At 32.8% G+C, this 11,144-nt stretch overlaps 1 pseudogene; it reads right to left on the reverse strand.

The window, feature by feature from the left end:
* Positions 1 to 2,824: 2,824 nt before the first annotated feature.
* On the reverse strand, positions 2,825 to 3,274 carry LOC149221273 (ubiquitin-conjugating enzyme E2 28 pseudogene; annotated as a pseudogene).
* Between the last annotated feature and the right edge of the window lie 7,870 nt (positions 3,275 to 11,144).

Consider the following 11,144-nt stretch of genomic DNA (forward strand, 5'->3'; position numbering starts at 1 on the left):
TTATTTTCCTTCAATTTCCTCCTCGCATGCAACCTGTGCCCTTTCACCTTAATTTTCTCCTATTTTCCTTTATTTTCATAAATAAATGTGCCAAAAATTCCTTTTTGCCTTTTAATTCCTTTTCCTTAGCCTTTGCCAATTTTCCTTAGCCAAAACACACATCTAGAGGCGATGACCCTAGAATTGGGTTCAAAATATTATAACCTTTCATTCCAATGTCTTGATTCACTATGAGGTTCATGAGGTTTGGATCTTATCTTAGAAACAATCATTTTCTTCTTAATAATAGTCAATACAAAAAGATACTTTTGGTTTTTAATATTTTGGCTGATCACATTTTCATAAAAATCTTAGTTTTTCTTTCTTCCTTCTAATTATTTAGCACCCCAAAAATTGTTCTTAAATTTGGAAGTAATAATATTTTTAGTATTATCGTTATTCTGTAACCAGTGGGCTAGCCAAACCTTGACATCATTGTGACATTTTTTCTTAAGCCGAAGGTGGGACATTTTGCTAGAGTTAGAAGCACCTTTAAGAGTTAGAAGTGCCATTAATAAACCTCTTGGACTTCATTTGTATATATTATTCTTATACATAATATACGTAGTCAAATTCATGCCTTCAATGGGGAAATACTTACTTCAATCAGGAGGGTAGGCTAAGGAGCGTTTCCTTTAATATTGAGGTTAATAGGCCAAGTCCATTTCAAAATTTATTGACATGTTATCTATGTGGTTGAATAAAAACTAACCCATAAGTAGGAACATAACTATGTGATACCCAAAAAACCACACTAATAATCTATTGATGTTAGGATATCAAATGAGTAATGGTATTATATATAATGTTTTAATATTTGGTATTAGTTGTGGATTTGTAGGTAATATGACTTCATCCTTAAGTAATTCAATGACGATCACCAAGATTCATCATAGTGTGGTCCATAACAAGGCGTTGACCCTTGTTCTAAGGAGGGGTTGAAATATTTTCCACCATGTAACCTTCAAACCTAGAGTGATGGGAGGTCATTTCTATACAATATTTCCATCTAATTGTTTACATTTCAATTATAAATTATGAATTATTCATTTTAGCACCAACTTCTATATAAAATTTTTAATCATACTATTATTAGAATTATTTTCAATGGCTGAATAAGGTTTTTCATCTTTCTCATATGTTTTAGAACATGCTTACCTTTGTTTAGACAATTTACTAGATCTTACTTAATAGTTAGAGCATTTCCCTATAAATAAGCCATATTAAATAAAATGCAAGTGAAAATATTGTTAGAAATAAAAATCTCATAACTCACAAACACTATTTTTATTTTAATGTACGTTTCAAATAGTTAACTTATCTTGCCATTATTTCTATTAAGTATATAATTTATATCATTATATATGATAATAAAATTTGGGTAAGGATAAAAGCAGTCCATGATAGGTACCAACTTAGCATGCTAGCAAGGCACTTAATGCTATGGTGGGTGTGGTTTTCTAGCTAGATACTATATCCACGATTAATAGAACTTTTAACCATAACTTTACTTAGGATGCATCATACCTTGTCACATCTTGTCAATAGGAATGCAAACCGGATCAATCAATATTCATGAACATGTTGTCATCATCCCTTCAAAAATCCCTAAGCATGAATCTTTCACAAAGTCTAAACTTCTACAAGAAACTGCTCAAAGTCAGTGTTCTTATCCCTAGTACTCCTTGCCCTCTAGGTCACCTACATTTAGTGCATGTTTATCCCTTAGACACCAACATTGTCAAGCACTAGTTGCTCCCTTATGCACGCGTGCTAGTTCCAAAAATTCAAGAAAATTAAAAAAATATTTTGAAGCTTCCTATTCTAGAAGCTTCCATGGGTTGTTTTAACTATTTACCATGGATAAGTGAAGAAAATGAAAATGTAGAGTAGGGATTGAAGAAAATGCACATCAAGAGGCCAAACTCTGAGATGTTAGTAACGAAGGATACAAATAATTGAATTTGAGGAAAACTAATGAAGTTTTGAAATAGGGGGTTGGTCTAGTCAAATCAAGCTCACAAATTTTGTAATGGCACAATCACCCATTGCATCATATCTAGTTCATTAGACAGGTGATGGTTCCACTTGATAAAATGACAAATCATGAGAGAAACTATAGTTTAAGTCTTATCTATATAGATGGTGGATAAAAATATCCTTCCATTATCAAATCATTGAGAAAATTTCCAAGAATATCCTTCCATTATCAAATCATTGGAAAAATTACCTAAATGTAGATGGTAGCTTGTAGCTTTTTAGCTCAGAGCATGATTGTGATATAAATTGATGTCTATTGACATTTCAGTTTATTGTGAATAGATTGATGTCTATCGACAACCATTTAATCTATAAGGCTAATATAATATATAAATTAAAAGCACACATAAATCAATGCCATTAACCAACAAAGAAAAATTATATAATATATAAAATAAATAATGCTCTAATCTTTTTAACAATTTGAAGATTAAGCAAGCTAAAATAATACACATTTCATAATTTGAACGTTAAGCACAATAAATAAAACAACAAACACCTTCAATTCGACATATTCATGATAGTCCAGAACCAGACATATTCATGATAGTATTGTAAAATCTGATAGTATTCATGATAGTCCAGAACCAGACATATTCATGATAGTATTGTAAAATCTGATAGTATTCATGATAGTCCAGAACCAGACATATTCATGATAGTATTGTAAAATCTGATGAAATTTACCAAGTTCCCAACTAAAAAAGAAAAAAGAAAAAAAAAACATGAAAGGAAAAACTGACATTTAATTGGTGGCATAATTGTGTGTCCACAACTTCGCTGTCTCCTCATAACTACGTCTATCGTTATTGTAAATCTGGGCAATTTCAGGGACAAGAGGATCTTCAGTGTTTGGGACACTTAGAAGAGAGAATATTGACAACAGTATCTGGGAAATTGTATGTGCAGGGCACCATTTCTCCTTCAAAACCTCAAGACAGACGTTGCCGTTAGAGTTAATGTTTGGATGATAAACTTTTGTCCGGAAAGTAACTTTGGGAGGCTTGAACGGGTAATCTCGAGGGATCTCGATGTCTATCCTAAAATTTCCCCCAGTAAATGGGGTGTCAGCTGGCCCCATAATATGTGCCTGCCAGTGAGATATATCATCTCCTACGGGTCCAACGCTGCTACAGAATGACGGCAGATTTTTCTGTAAATCCTGAAGCTCCTTCATTATACGCTTACTCGCCATTGTTTTCCAAACTTGTGCGCCTCACAACCCTCTGTAACTCACACGTACCGTGCTCTTGATTTGAATACGATCCACCCGAAACAGATTCTGAGATTAGACGTTAGAAGGCCTTTAGAAATTGATGACGTTGAGAGGACATGTAACGCACCGATATATATAGGGGTTCCTAGATTTTCTTGTTGCATAGTACCGAAACACAAAAACTCTTACGTCGGCCGTATTCATTTGAACAAGTTGAGCAAACGGTGGATATGTAAGCTTATTACGGAAGCCATGTGGCATTATGAGCACCTTATTGCCTTGTTGGGGGTTCGTTCTTTATTATGGCCCTTCTTTTTATGGTTCTAATTTCGAGGGGTAGAAGAAGAATTATATTATTGAGAGATTGTGGTTCGTCGTGGGGTAACATTGGTAAATTCTAGCCCGAGAAGGTCTCAGAGTGGTAATGGGCATTGGAATGGTGGGGTAATACTCGTAAATTTTAGCCTCAGAAGGCGTCAAAGTGGTAATATGCATTGGAATAGTTTGTAAAATGGTCCATGCCTAAGAGTTTTATTGATAATTTTTTGGCTGGTAGCACTTCGAGGGATATAAAATAATTTGAGAGATTACATTGTAGAGGGGGATTTTTTTCATTGAGTTATGAAGGGAAATATAATAACTCGAGGGATTGCATGGTAGAGAAGGAGACTCTTTTCTTTGGGTTATGCACATTAAACGGGAAAGAGAGCTAGAGTATGTTTTCATGGGGTTAATTGAGTAATTATATAGTTGTTATTGTTGTTGCTTTAGTGCATATGTGATTGTTGTTATTCATTTTATGGTTCTAATTTCTATGGGTATAAGAAGAATTCTATTATTGTGAAATTTTTGTTAGTTGTGTGATCATACTTATAAATTCTAGCATGAGAAGGTGTCAAAGTGCTAATATGCATTGGAATTGTTTGTAAAATGGTCCATGGCTAAGAGCTTTTTGCATTGGTATTTCCTAGCTAATACCACTAGAGCCTTAGAGGGATATGGAATAGCTTGAGGGATTACATTATAGAGTGGGGTATTATTTTCCTTGATTTGTGAAGGGAAACCAAATAACTTGAGGGATTTCATTATAGAGAAGCAGGCTATTGTCCTTATGTTGTACACATTAAACGGGAAAGAGAGTTAGGAGTATATTTTCATGGGGTGCTTTGAGCAATTATGTAGTTGTGATTGTTGTGTGTATGTATGAATAAAGAAAGATTGGGAGTTGGTTTCCCATTAGAGATAGAGTTCACGTAGCCACCCATTCATGTGGTATTATAGCCCAAGCTCAAGGATGGCATATTATAGAGACTGAATGAGAAACAAATCTTTTGATTGAGTAGAACCCCCTATATCTACAATCTGTTGGAAAATATTTCATAAAGATAAGTTCCTCTTTGATCATTGTGTATTTATTTCATCGTATATTTTAATGGTTATCATTCTTTCACTACAGTGTATACTTATCATCATTTACATGGCATATATTTAGCACTCCTTTGTTATTTACATTAGTTCTTGAATATCATGCATTGTTTCTATATTTTCTTGATTTAAAGTTGGTTTTTTGAGTGTGCCATTGGCATGGGTACGTTCCAAATTACCCCAAGTACATCACATATTGGTATCACATCCTAGCTTTGTAGTGCCAAGGCTACATGGGCAAGGGACCTAGTTAAATGTTGGTGCAAATGATGAGTTGGGGGAATCACTACAATTACAAATTTTGAATCTTTGGATTTTTGGATTTATTTATACTTGGTGATGTGAAAAAGTGACATGGAGGCCACATGAATGGGAAGTGTTAGGAGACATGGTAGTTCCATGGTGGTGGGTGTCAACTACCATGTGGTAAGCAATTATGGCATAGGCAAAGATTTGGGACATGCTATGGCAAGATCAAGTTGGACATGGATATCACATTACCTAAATGAAATTGGCCAAATCGAAAGTGGTTTTCAAGGGCTATAGGAAATGGTTTTGGAAAATTTCCCCAATGCCCAAAACAAATGGATGACCATTAAGTGGATGAAGGGTGATTTTGTTTTCTAAGAGTGCTTAGGGAAATTACCTTCCACAAAATCAAATGCTCGAGCTTCATTGATTTTGGCAGGCTTTATCATTGTTGTTAGATATGTGGGGTGCAACTTGTGCACCTAGGGGATATAAAGGGGAGATGGGATCTGCTCATCCCCTCCACTAATGAATAGTTACCAATAGATAGTGGGGCATTAACGAGTGTAGGGTGGAATGGCGAGCATAGGTGGGATCAGAGAATAAGAAAGATAACGAAAAGAAAAATAAAGTAAAGAAGATAGTGGAAGAAGAAATATGTGAAGTAAATGGAAAAAGAAAGGAAGGCGAAGGAAACGAAATATAAGGTTAGGTGGTGATGAAACAGGAAGGTGGAAGAAGAAGTGACATGGAACCAATCACAGGGTGCCATGTGGAATGAGATTCCATATTAGGCCCATGTATCAAAGAAACGTCAATATTCTATTATGAATTCGATATAACATTTATTATGATTTTTTAGTCATAAACTTCAAGGGCATTTTTGAATCCCTAAACAACATTTTTGGATGTTGAAACCAACAACAAGAATTGTGTGTACCAATGGTACATGCATTGTTTTCTACTTAATGAAAGAGCTCCTAAAAATATTAACCAAGTGATGTTTTGTTCACAAAAATAATGCTAGGATGTGAAATTTACACCTAAAACAAGTAGAGTGATAAATAAGGTACCAATCCATTTCCAATGGCCCTAACTACTTGATCAAAGCTCATATTGGAGCATGTGAGTAATCAAATGAAATATATTGGACTGTAGAATACATGCATGGAGTCAAAGTTAGAATCTAGGCATCTAAATATTTAGAGAATTAGTATAAAAAAGTCTATAGCATTACACGAAAAATTTGGAAAGATAGGAAAAACCTTAAACAACCATTAAACTTTCAACTCAAAACTCAAAATGGGACATATAAGTAGGAAATGGAGAGCTAATAAAGAATAGAGTCCAATATTCAATTTTGGATTGGGTAGCATAGATTCACAAAAAATCAAAATAAGGTTACAAATGTATTTAAAAAGTATAAATACCATGTATATGACTTCCAAATTTTATAATTATTTTTTTTCATTCAAAAGAATATAATTTTATGCATTTTTTGTAGAGTTAGGGGTTTCATAAAAACATGATTAAATCAATATTAAAAATTAGAGATATGGAGGAGAAAAAAGAGTTTAAAATAATGAGGTTCAAGCTCATAGACTAAACATTAGTTTGGGTAATTCAAATACTAAATCTAATGGACATGGAAGAAAAGTGGAGCCAGATAAATTAGTAGACTATGACTATTTTGAGAGAAGAAGTGTGAAGATACAAGGCTAAAAATGAAAGAATAATAAGTGCATGGGAGGATTAGAGGTATATAAAAACTTAGTTGTTGTAAATGCAAATAAATTGCAAAGACAAATAATGAATGAAGTCGCATGATGAAGAAAGTAGACCTCATGCAAGGCTAAATGAATGTAGAGGACTTAGCCAATTAGGATGTGCCAGAAAAACTCATAGATATCATTACCCACCTATTCATTCATCTAGGATTTTATATGCATCTAATGATTCTAGGAGTAACGGAGAAGTGCTCTTTTTAGACATCAAAGGAGAATATATGAGTTGGACAGTTTGCAAGGTGCAAATAAGAAGTTTAAGCCACCCACCTTTGATAATGAAAATAGAAGGGGAGATGATGCTGAGACTTGGTTTCTTGGGATCAAAATTTATTTTCAATTGCATGGATACTTATCCAACTTTGAAGTTGGAATAGCTATATATCACTTACAAGGAAAATCCTTTATTTGGTGGGAATAGTTGAAGCAAGTCAAGCATCTTGATGAGAAGAAATTCTTGGAGGTAATTCAAGAATTATTTTTAGCAACAATAACTTTTAGAGCACTACTATGATAAAAATATGTAGGTATTCTTTGAGGTCATATTGGGAAGCATGACCATGGAAGAATATGAAATAAAATCCCTGGAGATTAGAAGTATGTGGGCTTCATCAAGGAGTAGAAGGTAAAAATTCAAAGGTTCAAGTGGATTTCCATCACTTTATAGTATAATATTCAATTTGATTAGCCTAATATTCTTGCTAAAACCACTAGCAATGGCAACTGCTTGCAATAGTGAAACAAAGGAAAGGATACTTTTCAAAAATGTTGGAGAGATAAGAAGAAGGAAAATTTATATCAAATAAGAATGGATTAGAACCACCTTTTAGAAGAAATATCCCTAAAAAGCTATCAACGAAACCAATAAACTCATGATGAAAAAAAAATCGAAGACTCATCAGGGAAAATAGAAATACAATCACTTTAATGTTGTGGATGTCAAGGGGATCATTTTTATTGATATTTCCCTCACACATATGATAAAATGAGGACCATAGATAACATCTATGGGTTGCAACAACTGAAAACATGGGAATAAATATCCCAAGAATATATGTATCCCTAAAGGATCGATAGGCATCTCATCGATCCCATATTATTGAAGTGATAAATATTATAAATCATCTTGCTTCTATTTTAATTGATTCAAGAGAAATTCATTGTTACATAATCCTAAATAAGTGGATATATTTAATTCAATCAAAAGAAATATTAAAAGGTAATGGTTGGTTTAGCTAGTCATTTGAACCAAGAAAATGATCAACGAAATTGTCAAGAGTTAGCCCATAAATATAAAAGGAATGGATGCATTCGCAAAGTTTAAAATCATTCCATTGGGATATTATGATGTCCTAGTTAGAATGGATTTGTTGGAAAAGAATTTTTTTATCCTAGCTTGTGATAATAATACTTTTACTTTCTTTGATGAAGGAGGAAAGCAAAGATCTATGCAAGGAATTCCAAGACTTGTTTCTATAAAGGAGGTTTCAACCACATAATTGATAATATGTTTGGGGAAATGATTTCAATTATATGTAACCAATGTGGAAGAGCAAGGGAAGAGCAAAGAGCCAAAAGTTAAATATCATCCAAAGTTTGAAGATGTATTTGGAGAAATACAAGGTCTTCCACAAAGGAGAGATATAGACTTCTCTATTTATTTTATTCCAAGAACCGCCCCCATGTTAAAGACTCCTTAGAGAAAGAGTACACCAAGATTAAAAGAATTATGATTTCAATTGGAAGAGTTGTTAAAGTAATGGTACATATGGACAATTGTTTCGCCTTGGGGAGAATTGGTCCTTTTTTGTGAAAAATGATGGAATATTGAGGTTAGTTGTTGACTTCAGATAACTTAACAAATCCATAGTGAAGAATAAATACCCTCTAGCCAGAAGTGGTTGCCTTTTTAGGATCAAGCATATTCTAAAAGATAGCATTGAGATTAGGATACCAGTACGTTCGAATCAAGGAAGAAGACATAAGCAGGATAGTTTTCAGAAAATGATATGGACTTTATGAGTTGGAACTGGTGCATTTTGGACATATAATTGCACCAACCATTTTTATGTTCCTAATGAATGTTATATTCATAAATTATTTGGACAACTTTTTTATTATATTCTTGAATGACATACTAATTTATTCAAAGTCAGAGGAGCTGCATGAACATCATTTTAGATTGGTGCTGCAAGTACCAAAGAACCATCAGTTGTATGCCAAGCTAATAGAGTGTTCTTTCTACTAGGAAAATTCATGGATCTCAATGATATTGAAGCCATCAGGGGATGACAAACACTAAAGAATGCTTCGAAAATTAGATATTTCATGGGATTAGATAGATACTTTAGGAATTTATAATAAGATTTTCAAGGATTTTTCATCATGTGAGGGTTTTGATTGATGTCATTTTCATTTCTAAATATCATTTTTTGACCCATCTTAATATTTCATTTTTGACACATTATCATTCCTTTTACCATATTTTTAATAAAAAAAATAATTTTAGAGAACATAAAGTAACGATGTTGTTAATTTAATAGTTTTTCCATTAATTTTAGTAAAATAGAGGGGAATAAGATTTGTTTTATTACTAATGATGGTTTAACCAATTTAGGCCCTATAACTCATATGAGAATCTTGTAACCCAAATGGATTTCACATCACCAATGAAAAATATAGTAAAAATTTAATTACCACCTCAATATGCAAGATGATATCACTTAATTCACTGAATACCTCAAATGCATAAAAAATAATTTTAATTTAAATGGAGGAAATTTAGGCAAGGTGGACGAATCAATTGGACCATAGTAACAGCATGTCAAAACCAATGTTAAAGGGAGGGATATGTATATGGTTTCCTATCTCCATCCCTTCGATGGGTATTCCATAATATCCACCTCATTCATTATCTTTCCTTAATGAAGATGCTCATTAGATGATTGTAATTTTCTATTCAATAAATTTAAAATCATTTTTTATTATTATAAGTATTTACATAACTCATTATTATAATTCTTATTATAGTATTATGGTTTTTATTTTTAGTGTAAAAATGCATATTTGTTTTGTTTTCTTTTAATCATGGTGGATCAGTAACTTGTTGGAGTGATCTAGGCTAGGCCCAGGGAAAACCATTCAACTGCCATTATACCACCAAGAGTATATCCAATCTACTTGTAACACGAATGTATTAGGAATACTTCAGGAACCCACGGGATGCAGCTCAATTGATGATCATTGTAATATGAAGTATCATTTAAACAATTAATAATGTACATTTGTAATGGAAAACAACTAGAGTTATAAACGGCTATAATATCACAAGAGAATGGTAGTTAAAGACGCTTGAGTTTTTTATTTATATTTCATTATACTCATATTTGAACTAGTTGAGAAAGAGGTGGATATGTAAGCTTATTAATGGAAGCCATGTTGCATTATGATAACTTTATTAGCTTGTTAGGGGTTCATTCTCCATTACTCTCAATCATTTTATGCTTCTAGTTTCTAAGGGGGAGAAGAAGAATTCTATTACTAAGCGATTATTTTTGGTTATGTTGATATTTGTAAGTTCCATAATGAGAAGGTGATAATGTGCTAGTATGCAGGCATTATCGGTAAAAAATTCCATGGCTAAGAGATTCTAGCATTGATATTTCCTGACAAGTATAAATAGATCCTTTAAGGGAGATAAAATAACTTGATGGATTGCATTGTGGAGAAGGGGATTCTTTTCCTTCAGTTGTCCACAATGAACGGGAAAAAGAGCTAGGAGTATATTTTCATGGGACTCATTGAGAAATTATGCAGTTGTGAATGTTGTGTTTAAGTATAATAAGAGAAATCTTGAAAGTTGATTGCCTAGGAGAGATAGAGTTTGCCTAGGCACCCATACATGTTGTATCATATCCTAAGCTCAAGAATGGTTTGTTATAGGTATTTAATGAGAAATAGATAATATGATTGTATGGAGAGTCTAGTATCTACAATCAGTTGGTGAATATTTCATAAAGATAGGTATCTTTTGTGTTCACAGTGTATTTATTTCATTGTATATTTTAATGTTTATCATTCTTTTACTATGATGTATTTTTATCATCATTTACATGGCCTATATTTAGTTTTATTTTTGTAGATTTTACTTGTAGATTCAAACTTCTTATGTAATATTCTAGAACAAAAGGCTCGAATCTTCTCTACTAATCAGCAGAAACAAAAATTGATCGATGAAAACATTAATTAGAAAAGGAAGAATTTGAATCGCACATAACACAATATTTTTTTGGGGAAAGAAACTCCTCAAAGCCCCGACTATCTATATTGCATTAACCAAAAGATCTGAGAAGAAAATATAATGCTTGTTCAACTCGAACAATTCCCGCACA

The sequence above is a fragment of the Pinus tabuliformis genome, chromosome Q (genome assembly GCF_031772625.1).
Source record: "Pinus tabuliformis cultivar Carrire ecotype Pingquan chromosome Q, CPIR1, whole genome shotgun sequence".
NCBI classification, from domain to species: Eukaryota; Viridiplantae; Streptophyta; class Pinopsida; order Pinales; family Pinaceae; genus Pinus; species Pinus tabuliformis.